Below are 14,630 nucleotides of genomic sequence, written 5' to 3'. Positions count from 1 at the left end.
AAGCTCTCTCAGGCAAAACTAACAGGTCAAGGAAATTCTTATCCTCTCTTGCTGACAACTTTATCTTCCAAAAGGTAAGGGAGAAAACAAGGGGAACTGCTACCTTGGATCTAATCCTTATAAACAGGGAGGAAATGGTTGAGGAGGTAAAAGTGGCTGGGACCCTAGGAGGTAGCGACCATGCTATTTTAGAATTTTGGATTACTAGAGGCGGAAGACCTGTGAAGACTCAGACGTCAAGGTTAGATTTCAGAAAGGCAGATTTTAAGGGATTCAGAAAGAGAATTGGAGGGATCCAATGGCTGGATATCCTTAAAGACAAAAATGTCCAGGAAGGATGGGAAATCTTGAAAAATGAAATTCTCAAAGCACAGTTGTTAACAATTCCGAAAAGAGGGAAGAATAGGAAGCATTTAAGGAAACCAGGATGGATGAACACAGAACTTAAGCACATGCTAAAAAGGAAGAAAAAAATGTTTATGAAATGGAAAGAGGGAGGCATATCTAAAGAAGAATATAATGCTGTCTGCAGTACCTGCAGGGCACAAATCAGATTAGCTAAAGCTGAAAATGAACTGAGGCTTGCAAGAGATGTCAAAAGCAATAATAAAGGATTTTGGGGATATGTCAAAAGTAAAAGAAAAGTCAAAGATGCTATAGGATTTTTACAGGATGAAAATGATGAAATGGTAAGACAGGATGTTGAGAAGGCTGAACTTTTAAATTCCTATTTTGCATCTGTTTTCTCTCAGAAAGGAAATGCAACATCAACTGTTATTCACTGTCCTATTAAGGGAATAGAAGAATCCAGGATATCTATAAACAGAAAGATAGTGAGGAAACACTTAGCTAACCTAAATGAATTCAAGTCTCCAGGTCCAGATGAATTACACCCCAGAGTACTGAAGGAGATAGCAGAAGAAATTTTTGAACCCCTCTCCATAATCTTTGAAAATTCTTGGAGAACAGGAGAAGTGCCAGAAGACTGGAGAAGAGCAAATGTTGTTCCTATCTTCAAAAAGGGGAAGAAGGTGGACCCAGGCAACTATAGGCCGGTGAGTCTGACTTCTATACCAGGAAAGATCTTTGAACAAATTATTAAACAACATGTATGTCAATACCTGGATAAGAATGAAGTGATTAAACAGAGTCAGCATGGGTTTCTAACTAATAAGTCATGTCAGACTAACTTAATTTCCTTCTATGATGGTATCACTGATTGGGTGGATCAAGGAAATGCTGTAGATATAGTATATCTTGACTTCAGCAAAGCATTTGACAAAGTCTCTCATACAATCCTTATTGAAAAAATGACTAAGTATGGAATGGACAAGGCAACTGTTAGGTGGATTCATAACTGGCTTAGTGATCGGACCCAAAGAGTGGTCGTAAATGGCTGCACATCCAGTTGGAAGAATGTCTCAAGTGGGGTACCACAGGGCTCTGTCCTGGGCCCTGTATTGTTCAACATCTTTATCAACGATTTAGATGAAGGAATTGAGGGTAAACTGATTAAATTTGCTGATGACACAAAGCTAGGAGGGATAGCTAATACTAGAGAAGAGAGAGAGAGGATTCAAAAAGATTTAAATAAACTGGAGAAGTGGGCAGCAACTAACAGAATGGTTTTTAACAGGGAGAAATGCAAAGTACTACATCTGGGCAATAAAAATGAAAAAAGCATATATAGAATGGGAGGAATAGGGCTAAGTGACAGCACATGTGAAAAAGACTTGGGTATACTAATAGATCACAGACTGAATATGAGTCAACAGTGTGATGCAGCAGCAAAAAAGGCAAATGCAATTCTAGGATGTATTAACAGAAGCATACAGTCTAGATCACGTGAAGTCATTATTTCCCTCTACTCCTCTTTGGTCAGACCTCATCTGGAATATTGTGTCCAGTTTTGGGCACCACATTTTAAAAAAGACATCAACAAACTGGAGCAAGTTCAGAAAAGAGCGACCAGAATGGTGACCGGTCTGCAAAAACTGTCTTATGAGGAAAGGTTGCAGGATTTGGGAATGTTTAGTTTGCAAAAGAGAAGACTGAGAGGAGACTTAATAGCTGTCTACAAATATCTAAAGGGCTGTCACATTGTAGAAGGATCAACTTTATTCTCATTTGCACAAGGAAAGACTAGAAGCAATGGGATGAAACTGAATGGGAAGAGACACAGATTAGATATTAGAAAAAACTTTTTGACAGTTAGAGTGATCAATGAGTGGAACAGGCTGCCACGAGAAGTGGTGAGTTCTCCTTCAATGGAAGTCTTCAAACAGAGGCTGGACAGACATCTGACTGGGATGATTTAGCGAATCCTGCTTTGAGCAGGGGGTTGGACCAGATGGCCCAGGAGGTCCCTTCCAACTCTACGATTCTATGATTCTATGATTCTATGATTCTATATACCAAAAGAAGAAAGGAGAGACACTGTCCAATAAAATATACCTCAGTTTATTATAGACAAATTAAAAAATGCCAATTTAATAAATACACATCACATGAAAACTGACAGAGAATGAATAATCTGGAAACAAGATGACAAAGACAGCACTAAAACCCCCCACAGAAAAAACTAAGTGGATGGGAGACCTTTTGAAAGTGATCCAACTCTATATATATCAAATGCTAGTGCAAATATAAATTCTGACTATATACTTAGTGCTCATATATAGTGTTCATTTCCCTGCTTATCTCCACTTGGTCTCTAATGAATCCATAGTAATAATGACCAATCAGAGAAAATTAGCATATATACAAAGAGCTTCACTAGTCAAATACATATATCAAGATTTAATTAAATCCAAGGAGTCTTAACCATAGTAACCACCTACACAAAAAAAAACACAAAAGAGAATGAAGCAAAAAGCAAAACATTGATCATTTCACACAAAACTCCAAAAATGGGCCAGACAAAAGTATTGGCACCCTCAGCCTAGTAATTGGTTGCACAGCCTTTAGCCAAAATAACTGCGACCAACCGCTTCTGGTAACCATCAATGAGTTTCTTAAAATGCTCTGCTGGAATTTTAGACCATTCTTCTTTGGCAAACTGCTCCAGGTCCCTGATATTTGAAGGGTGCCTTCTCCAAACTGCCATTTTTAGATCTCTCCACAGGTGCTCTATGGGATTCAGGTCTGGACTCATTGCTGGCCACCTTAGAAGTCTCCAGTGCTTTCTCTCAAACCATTTTCTAATGCTTTTTGAAGTGTGTTTTGGGTCATTGTCCTGCTGGAAGACCCATGACCTCTGAGGGAGACTCAGCTTTCTCACACTGGGCCTACATTATGCTGCAAAATTTGTTGGTAGTCTTCAGACTTCATAATGCCATGCACACGGTCAAGCAGTCCAGTGCCAGAGGCAGCAAAGCAACCCCAAAACATCAGGGAACCTCCGCCATGTTTGACTGTAGGGACCGTGTTTTTTTTCTTTGAATGCCTCTTTTTTTCTCCTGTAAACTCTATGTTGATGCCTTAGCCCAAAAAGCTCTACTTTTGTCTCATCTGACCAGAGAACATTCTTCCAAAACATTTTAGGCTTTTTCAGGTAAGTTTTGGCAAACTCCAGCCTGTCTTTTTTATGTCTCGGGGTAAGAAGTGGGGTCTTCCCGGGTCTCCTACCATACAGTCCCTTTTCATTCAGACGCCGACGGATAGTACGGGTTGACACTGTTGTACCCTCGGACTGCAGGGCAGCTTGAACTTGTTTGGATGTTAGTCGAGGTTCTTTATCCAACATCCGCACAATCTTGCGTTGAAATCTCTTGTCAATTTTTCTTTTCCGTCCACATCTACGGAGGTTAGCCACAGTGCCATGGGCTTTAAACTTCTTGATGACACTGCGCACGGTAGACACAGGAACATTCAGGTCTTTGGAGATGGACTTGTAGCCTTGAGATTGCTCATGCTTCCTCACAATTTGGTTTCTCAAGTCCTCAGACAGTTCTTTGGTCTTCTTTCTTTCCTCCATGCTCAATGTGGTACACACAAGGACACAGGACAGAGGTTGAGTCAACTTTAATCCATGTCAACTGGCTGCAAGTGTGATTTAGTTATTGCCAACACCTGTTAGGTGCCACAGGTAAGTTACAGGTGCTGTTAATTACACAAATTAGAGAAGCATCACATGATTTTTCGAACAGTGCCAATACTTTTGTCCACCCTCTTTTTTATGTTTGGTGTGGAATTATATCCAATTTGGCTTTAGGACAATTCTTTATGTTTTTTCATATAAGACAAATTAAATGAAGATAATAATACCAAAGAATTTGTGTTTGCAATCATTTTCAGGAAGAAACTGAGTATTATCTGACAGAATTGCAGTGGTGTCAATACTTTTGGCCACAACTGTGTATATATATACACACACACACACACACACACACACACACACAGCCTCATCTGGCACCGCCCGGTCTCAGTGTCCAGCACCGCCCTCTGCACACTCATTGGCTGTAATCTGCCCCAGCGCTGACCGCTGTCATCACTCCAGTATTGGAAATAACAGAGCAGTGTCCTACGTCTAAAGAAAGCAGCACAATCTCTGCAGTCCATATCCACAGTGGTGACAGAGCTTCACATGTCCCCACATCACATCCACAGTGGTGACAGAGCTTCTCATGTCCCTACATCACATCCACAGTGGTGACAGAGCTTCATATGTCCCTACATCACATCCACAGTGGTGACAGAGCTTCATATGTCCCCACATCACATCCACAGTGGTGACAGAGCTTCACATGTCATCACATCCACAGTGGTGACAGAGCTTCACATGTCCCCACATCACATCCACAGTGGTGACAGAGCTTCTCATGTCCCTACATCACATCCACAGTGGTGACAGAGCTTCACATGTCCCTACATCACATCCACAGTGGTGACAGAGCTTCATATGTCCCCACCTCACATCCACAGTGGTGACAGAGCTTCACATGTCCCCACATCACATCCACAGTGGTGCCAGAGCTTCATATGTCTCCACATCACATCTACAGTGGTGATAGAGCTTCATATGTCTCAACATCACATCTACAGTGGTGATAGAGCTTCATATGTCTCCACATCACATCCACAGTGGTGACAGAGCTTCACATGTCTCCACATCACATCCACAATGGTGACAGAGCTTCATATGTCCCCACATCACATCCACAGTGGTGACAGAGCCTCACATGTCCCCACATCACATCCACAGTGGTGATAGAGCTTCATATGTCTCCACATCACATCCACAGTGGTGACAGAGCTTCACATGTCCCCACATCACATCCACAGTGGTGACAGAGCTTCATATGTCTCCACATCACATCCACAGTGGTGATAGAGCTTCACATGTCTCCACATCACATCCACAGTGGTGATAGAGCTTCACATGTCCCCACATCACATCCACAGTGGTGACAGAGCTTCACATGTCCCCACATCACATCCACAGTGGTGACAGAGCTTCATATGTCTCCACATCACATCCACAGTGGTGATAGAGCTTCACATGTCTCCACATCACATCCACAGTGGTGATAGAGCTTCACATGTCTCCACATCACATCCACAATGGTGACAAAGCTTCACATATCCCCACATCACATCTACAGTGGTGACAGAGCTTCATATGTCTCCACATCACATCCACAGTGGTGATAGAGCTTCACATGTCTCCACATCACATCCACAGTGGTGACAGAGCTTCATATGTCTCCACATCACATCCACAGTGGTGACAGAGCTTCACATGTCTCCACATCACATCCACAGTGGTGATAGAGCTTCACATGTCCCCACATCACATCCACAGTGGTGACAGAGCTTCACATGTCCCCACATCACATCCACAGTGGTGATAGAGCTCCATATGTCTCCACATCACATCCACAGTGGTGACAGAGCTTCACTTGTCCCCACATCACATCCATAGTGGTGACAGAGCTTCACATGACTCCACATCACATCCACAGTGGTGACAGAGCTTCTCATATCCCCACATCACATGCACAGTGGGTGACAGAGCTTCACATGTCCCCACATCACATCCACAGTGGTGATAGAGCTTCACATGTCCCCACATCACATCCACAGTGGTGATAGAGCTTCATATGTCTCCACATCACATCCACAGTCGTGACAGAGCTTCACTTGTCCCCACATCACATCCACAGTGGTGACAGATCTTCACATGTCTCCACATCACATCCACAGTGGTGACAGAACTTCACATGTCCCCACATCACATCCACAGTGGTGATAGATCTTCACATGTCTCCACATCACATCCACAGTGGTGATAGATCTTCACATGTCTCCAAATCACATGCACAGTGGGTGACAGAGCTTCACATGTCCCCACATCACATCCACAGTGGTGATAGAGCTTCACATGTCCCCACATCACATCCACAGTGGTGATAGAGCTTCATATGTCTCCACATCACATCCACAGTCGTGACAGAGCTTCACTTGTCCCCACATCACATCCACAGTGGTGACAGATCTTCACATGTCTCCACATCACATCCACAGTGGTGACAGAACTTCACATGTCCCCACATCACATCCACAGTGGTGACAGATCTTCACATGTCTCCACATCACATCCACAGTGGTGACAGAGCTTCTCATATCCCCACATCAAATCCACAGTGGTGATAGATCTTCACATGTCTCCACATCACATCCACAGTAGTGACAGAGCTTCACATGTCCCCACATCACATCCACAGTGATGACAGAGCTTCACATGACTCCACATCACATCCACAGTGGTGATAGATCTTCACAAGTGTGATAGCTCGGACACTATGAAGAATGCTGACAGGGAGTATATTACAAATGGGCAGCATTCTGCAGCCTAGGTACACACACAAATTATTCAAGTGAAAAAAAGTCCAGCTCCAGGAATAAAATTCAATATTTTATTAATAAAATTAAAAAATGTACATGGCTGCTGTGATCATTTAATCGTTATATACCTGAAAAAAAGGATTACCGCATGGGGATAATTCAGAGGAGCTCTGTATGCGTTTCACTCTGAGTCTAAGAACAGTTAATGCTCGAAACGCGTACAGAGCTCCTCTGAATTATCCCCATGTGGTAATCCTTTTTTTTTCTGGTATATACCGATTAAATGATCACAGCAGCCATGTACATTTTTTAATTTTATTAATAAAATATTGAATTTTATTCCTGGAGCTGGACTTTTTTCACTTGAAGCAATCAAAGACGTTTCCGTGCTCGGATGTATTGAAGATCAGGACGAACTACGAGGGGTGAGCTGAATATCTTTCTTTTTCTACACACACAAATTATACAGAAAGCCCGGACAACCCCTTTAAAAGGATAACAGTTTTCAGGGGAACAGTACTTATTTCAGGAAACCAGAAATACACACACTTGCAATGAACAGACCCTGACCCTATCATTTGTATCTAATGAGCGTGTGCAAAGCTCATTATGAACGAAGGGGGGGGTAGGGTCACCTGTGACATCACATATTGTGATTTGTGAATCCTGTCGTATCACCTGTGATTACAGGTATCAATGGAGTTTTGCCTCTTACGATAAGGAAACGCCTGTACACTCTTCCTTAGAGCTTATTCACACTCCATTTTTCCACATGCGAATGATATCCATGTTGTTCACTAGCATTTTTTTTAATTATTATATTACTATTGGTGGCTGTAGCCAAGTTTTTAAAGAATGTGAAACGTTTTATTCTTACAGATGTGACACTCAGGAAATTTTATTTTTATAAATCATTTATAGTAGTAAGTACATTATTCGGTTCTAGATTCTTCAGAACAAATTTTTCAAGAGAATGGAGGAACTTAAAGGGATATTCCCATTTCTAAAATCCTATCCCAATATGTAGTCGGTGTTATAATAATTTTAGCAAATACCTTCAATTAGAAATGTAGTAAAGTTTTTCTGATTCGCTATGTCTCTATACTCATGTTCAGGCAGCATTGCAGGACCTTAGGTATCCTTGCTTGCAACCACTGTGACAGTTAGCTAGTTGCTAGTGGTGGTAACCATGGATACCTAAGGTCCTGCAATGCTTGCACAGGAATAAAGAAGAGACATAGCGAATTTAAGAACTATGCTACATTTCTGATCGGAGGTATTTGCTAATATTATTATTATTACACCTACTACATATTGGGATTGGATCTTGGAGATGGGAATACCTCTTTAATTCCACTCTCTAAATATTACAAATTTGCCTTTACTTCAGTCCAGCTTTGTATGTGGTGGTGTATGACAGTACTGTATGTGAGCTGCCAGTCTGCCGCCCTTTACAGGTAGCTTCCTCATCCTTTCTTATATGTCTGCCCAGAAGGAACTTCCAGCGTCTCCAGGGCAGAGTGATGTGCACAGCCCTTATGTAGCGCTGTACAATCCTGTATATTTACACTGGGATGACTAATACTATATAGAGGGACTTTATCACCCCTCCCTGTCAGCTCAGAGTCCTCGTTTGCACTTTTAAATTTAAGTAATGTAATGTTTATACTGTGAAATGTTTTGTGTGTCATGCCACAATTATCAATACCATATCCCTTTAAATAAGACTTGGTGAAAGTTGATTCTGTAACTATATTCTCATATGGTAAATGAGTAAGTTTGGCTTTCAGGATATTGTAGTGGTGCCTGGCTAAAATATGCAGATGATCAGTAGACTCTTTGTCAGGGTCTGAACATCAGTGGCCTGTGGCTATAAAGGTAGATGCCTGATGGCTGAGTCCCAAGCAGCCCACATTCAGGAAAGTATGTCATTATATAGTCTAATATCTATAGATGTAACCACTGCTGGACGGCTCGGGTTTTGGAAGACAGCCACTTCCTAGACCTTTAAGATCCTGCGGTGAAACATCAGATGGGTCAGTCCAGGAGAGGAGTTTTACACGAGCTACTACTAAATATAGAACTATAACTGGATTTCATGTGGGGTTTCCTGCTAAATTCTTCTATGACTTGTATTTTTCACGTTGATACTGTGTAGGTATTTAGGGTAGTGATGAGGAGGAATACATACCAAAAGGTGATGATATCTTAGAAATTCATTTAGAGTACATTGACACTGAGGTTTGTCTATACAGGGCACATTCCACTCTCAATTTTGCATAAATTCAACCCATTACTCACTGTTTTCAATGGGAAATTCAAGTTGCATTTCATTATGCGGTTGTCTGAACATCAGTAATGGTTAAAATTGCAAACTGCTTCCTAAGGTAATCAACTCTGCAATTTTAATCTTATTAAAAAATCCTCTCTGCTCATAAGAAGTCAGAGATTTGTTATTTTATTGTTTAATTTTCACTCCCATTATGTTTTTCACTAAATCTGTGTTTATGTCTATGTGCTATAGTGTTCATGTGTTAATATACTTACCTACCGCCATCTGCTACAGGATCCAGCATCGTTTTCATCCTTTTCTGAATCATCGTCACCGCTCTGCAGACTCTCCGGGTCACTGCGCTCTACATGACTCGGAGGTGGCTGTCACAGTGTACATCTATAGAGCGTCAGAACAAGACTCCATGGGCTTCCATTGTAAGAGACTTCCAGTTCACGCATAGCGTGAGCAAGATAGTTTCCGGAGCGGTCATGTCACTCAGAAGAGGAGCGGAGCAGCGATGGATATCTGAGAAGGTGGTGGTAGGTGAATATATTAACACACTATCACTACATGCTCATAAACAAACAAAAAAACTTAATCCGAGCGTTTCTTAAATTATATGACACTGCAGTATTTTCAATAGAGCGCTGTAAGCACTGAGGTACTTCTGATACTTCTGCACAGTTGCAGGGAGGACAGCTTGGACCAGTGGCACAATTGTGGGTCTGCTCCGAGCTATCAATCATCAGGTGTGCAACTTTCCCAGCAAACAGAAAGCTGGAAGGCTGAGGAGAGGTGCGCTCCTGAATTTTGCTCTTGCGGTAATTTGTTCCTGCTGATGCCCTGAAGATGCTTTTTCTTCTTATTTATTTTCTCAATTTAAACCACCATATGGTTACAGAGATATGGATTTTATCATTTAGAAGTGTTACTCACTACGTAATGCAGAGTGGTTTAAACATCCGCCCTGGAGACTCCTGTAAGTCATATCCCCTTGTAAAGATCATAACAATTTGCACTGAATGAAAAGGCCCACATCTCTGGAACCATGTGGTGGAATTTAATAAAAAAAAAAATGGTACAGTGGGAATAACAACCAAGCAAAAATGGGCCACTTTAGATCTGGTGACTGATCCTCGTTGTTTTGTGCTGTTTGGTTGAGGACCACTACAGTAATCCACATGGCACGTTTTGAAACTTGGAAATCGTTCTGTCCACACAGATTGTATGGACCTGTGGCAGCTCATAATGCAGATTCCCCTCAGATGTCCAGTCTGGTTCGCCTAGGATTTCTGCACATGGAATGCTTGTTTTCACCTAGGCTTCATTTAGATGTCATTTTTTTTATGAAGGCTATGGCCAAACTATCAGTATTTGGTCAGTATTTTTCCTCAGTATTTGTAAGCCAAAACCAGGAGTGGGTCAGAAATGCAGAATTGGTGACGTATTTCTATTATACATTTTCTCTGATTGTTCCTCACCTGGTTTTGGCTTACAAATACTAAGGAAACATACTGACCAAATACTGATAGTGGAGTGCAGCCTTATGTGAAACATGGACTGAGGTTCATCAGAGTTTCTTCAGGTTTTTTTCAATGATGAGAAGAAAAAAATAAAAAGTTTCTCTGCCTTCTCCTACCCATTAACTTTCTTTCCTGATTTTAATCCAAGTTTCAGATCAAAATCAAACATTTCTCCGATATTTTCCAAGAAAAAAAATTGGATGTGTTAATGGCCCTACAGATTATCTCAGGTACGAGTGCTATCTGTGAAAAACATGGATATCATTAATTCATGAAAATCGGACTTCTGATTGAAGCCTTAGGGTATGTTTCCATGTTCTGTACTTGCTGCGGATTGGATACTGCTGACAGCTCAGCGTCTAGATGTTACAGCATAGTGGAGGGCATTTTATGAAATCCCATATCCACTATGCATACAAAGACGCAGGGGGCAGACCCGCGTATACGCAGATGTGGGGCGTCTTCATAGACCGCAACATGTCTATTTATCTTGCGGAGACGCTCAGTCTCCGCAAGATATATATCATAGTCCAGTGTATAGGACACGGTGACTCTGCATGGTTCAATGAACACATGCGGAATCACCGCGCGTACAAAAGCGCTGCCAATACTAACCGTGCCCTTAGTGTTGGTGTATTTGAAATGGGAAGAAGAATGCTACTAGACAACTTTTGCAACTGTTTATATTCCCAGAGAACAATAGAAATTGGCTCTTCCCCACAGAAATGCTGTGGGGAAGAGACAGAGAGACAAGAGGCCCCAATACACATATGATGGTCTGCTATTATCAATGAAATAGGCAGGTTCGGCTGACATTAATGTGTATGGCCAGCTATCGTTCCATACAGAACCCAATAGAGTGCAAAACAGATATGTTTTCGGTCATCATAATCCCTGATGTCTGGAATGTAAAAAATATCAATCATATACTTCCTTTCTTTCTCATAAATATCTGTTAGTACTACATTTCTAAGCTGCTTGTTAATATTGAGATTATGAATAAACTCTTTGTAATCACTTTCTGTACACTGCCCATTACAGGGTTAACTACAGCATGAGTACTGTTATCCAGTATTATTAATACAAGCAGATGAAATGATATGCAGAGGCACAGACGGGAATCTGGGTATTAACAAAGATCTTAACAGTGATCTTGTGGAAGTGTTTTTGTTAAGAAGTCTGCAGCCCCTTCTTCTGCCTTCCCTTGGTTTAGCCTTGCTCATATCATCCTGCATTGGCCTCCGCTGGGAGCAGGGTCAGCCCGACGCTACAAAAGAGCCCTGTATAAATGGAAAAGAAAGGCTGCACGTTCAGTCAGCTCACACAGCGGCCGCACGCTGGAGATTACTGATTCTCGCCTGGAAAAAGAATATGCCTTCCAATAATAAACAGGAGCCTTTCCTCACCCACAACCCAGGGCTGTGAGCCTTCCTCACTTACTAACCCCTGTTGTGCTGGATATAGTGCCCAGCTGTGTCAACTGCAGCAGGAGAATTGCACAAATAGGGCCATAGATGGTCCAGCCTGAAAAACTGTGAAGCTCTGATCATTAAAGAAATGTCAAGTAACGGTCATATTCTCATTGGATATTCAGTGGGGCATTGTAAGTGTTCCTCAATATAACTTAACTTACAGGCCGCTCACATGTAAAATGTGCCATCTATACTATCCAGATTGTGTACAAACAAGACTCCACACATCCCAACCCCAGACTCTTCCTTTGTATCTCATCCAGAGTCCACACCTCAATCAACTGGACAAGTTCTTCATTTTGTGTCAAGAAAAATTCTCAAACTGCAATTTAGACCGAAAGTGGCAATTAAACACACCGCGCTGACAGAGGGGTGACAGGAAGGTCTATTAAGGAGCTTGAAAATTAAATAAGCACTCGAAAGAAATGGGAGGTTTTCAGAATAGTAATCCTGACCTACGCTGGATAATGATTATCTCCTCTCACTTCCATAGCTGCAAGCTTTGCTCTACATCGTACAATAAAGCCACTCCTTTCTTCTGTGATTGTGTTAACCCGTCTTTTACACGGTAAGAACACGAGTCTGTATAATAAGCAACAACCTCGCATCCAAGGCTATGTGCACACAGGGTTTTTTTTTAAGACGTTCAAAACTTGTGAATTTTTGAAGTGGAAACTGCTTCAAGATATGTTTCTTTTTTGGGAGGTTTTGGAGGAATTTCCATTTCCGAAAAAAACATTTTTTTTCCCTGTCTTTTGGTAGGACGGTTCCTGCTTTGGAACAGTTTCCATCAGGAGGCACCTTCTAGAAGTGAAATGCACTTTCTTTTTCTCCCACCAGGTGTTTTTCCAAAGCTGAATTGGAAAAAGACATTCAAAAAGACAGAAAATATGAACAGCTATAAAAATTACCGTAATACAGGGTGGGCCATTTATATGGAGACACCTAAATAAAATGGGAATGGTTGGTGATATCAACTTCCTGTTTGTGGCACATTAGTATACGGGAGGGGGGAAACTTTTCAAGATGGGTGGTGACCATGGTGGCCATTTTGGATCCAACTTCATTTTTTCCAATGGGAAGAAGGTCATGTGACGCATCAAACTTTGAGAATTTCACAAGAAAAACAATGGTGTGCTTGGTTTTAACTTAACTTATACTTTCATTTGTTATTTACAAGTTCATGACCACTTATAAAATGTGTTCAAAGTGCTGCCCATTGTGTTGGATTGTCAATGCAACCCTCTTCTCCCACTCTTGACACACTGATAGCAACAACGCAGATGAAATGCTAGTCTAAGGGGGTCAGATTCCTTGTAGGAATGCTCGGACCTGACACCCATAATGTGGTGGTGCACCATCTTGCTGGAAAAACTCGTGGGAACGTGCCATGTTCAGGGCATAAAGAGGGCAACACATCATCATGTGGCAATTTCAGATATCCAGTAGCATTGAGGTTTCCATTGATGAAGAGTGGCCCCACTATCTTTGTACCCCATATACCACACCAGACCATCAATTATGGGTGTCAGGTCCGAGCATTCCTACATGAACAGTTTCCTGGAAAGTGGACTGGTCGTCGTGGGCCAGTTGAATGGCCACCAAGGTCTCCCGATCTGACCCCCTTAGACTTTTATCTTTGGGGTCATCTGAAGGCAATTGTCTGTGCTGTGAAGATACGAGATGTACACAATATAACCAACCGGGCATTTTCCCGCTGGGCCGCTGTCACGTGGGCCGCGGGGGGCAGCGCCCGATCATCTGGCCGCTTGCCAGCTGCTGCGGCCACTGTTGCTCCTGCCGCCGGCCCTCTGCGGGCATGGCAGTGATAGTTTCAAGTTCCTCCCGCACTGCAGGGAGATAAGCCACCATGCCCCCCCACACCCCATCCTCGCCTTAGCATGAGACCCCCCCCCCCCGCGCCCCCACTCACAGTGTCGCACTCGCTTGCCTGCTCGCTCTGTTCGCAGGACCTGTGATGAGGTCACAGGAGGGGAGGCGTCAGGGGGTCACATGATCAGGAGCCTTTGTCCAGACCCCCGATCATGTCACCCCTGACTCCGCCCCTCCTGTGACCTCATCACAGGTCCTGTGCGCTCAGCCTTGCCTCTACCGTCTGCAAGACTCTGCTTTGCTGTTGTCATGGTGCTGGTTGAGGTAAGTATGTGTGGGGTCAGGATTTACAGTGTGGATGTAGCAGAGCTGTGTGTGTACGAGGTGTACGGAGCGGAGCCGTGTGTGTACGAGGTGTACGGAGCGGAGCCGTGTGTGTACGAGGTGTACGGAGAGGAGCCGTGTGTGTACGAGGTGTACGGAGCGGAGCCGTGGGTGTACGAGGTGTACGGAGCGGAGCCGTGGGTGTACGAGGTGTACGGAGCGGAGCCGTGTGTGTACGAGGTGTACGGAGCGGAGCCGTGGGTGTACGAGGTGTACGGAGCGGAGCCGTGTGTGTACGAGGTGTACGGAGCGGAGCCGTGTGTGTACGGAGAGGAGCCGTGTGTACGAGGTGTACGG

At 42.9% G+C, this 14,630-nt stretch overlaps 1 protein-coding gene and 1 long non-coding RNA gene across 3 annotated transcripts in view; one reads left to right on the top strand and one right to left on the bottom strand.

The window, feature by feature from the left end:
* The window catches only part of LOC141058728 (uncharacterized), a 500,694-nt gene that overhangs the window by 115,283 nt on the left and 370,781 nt on the right, over nucleotides 1-14,630 (top strand). The window lies entirely within an intron of this gene.
* ZNF469 (zinc finger protein 469) overlaps nucleotides 1-14,630 on the bottom strand; it is a 128,778-nt gene that overhangs the window by 91,673 nt on the left and 22,475 nt on the right. The gene's annotated exons all lie outside the window — the stretch shown is intronic.

Source organism: Dendrobates tinctorius, unplaced genomic scaffold (assembly GCF_039654945.1).
Source record: "Dendrobates tinctorius isolate UK_male_01 unplaced genomic scaffold, ASM3965494v1 ptg000214l, whole genome shotgun sequence".
In the NCBI taxonomy this organism is placed as follows: domain Eukaryota; kingdom Metazoa; phylum Chordata; class Amphibia; order Anura; family Dendrobatidae; genus Dendrobates; species Dendrobates tinctorius.
The sequence above is the reverse complement of the archived record's forward strand: the minus strand, read 5'-3'. Positions and strand labels throughout refer to the sequence as shown.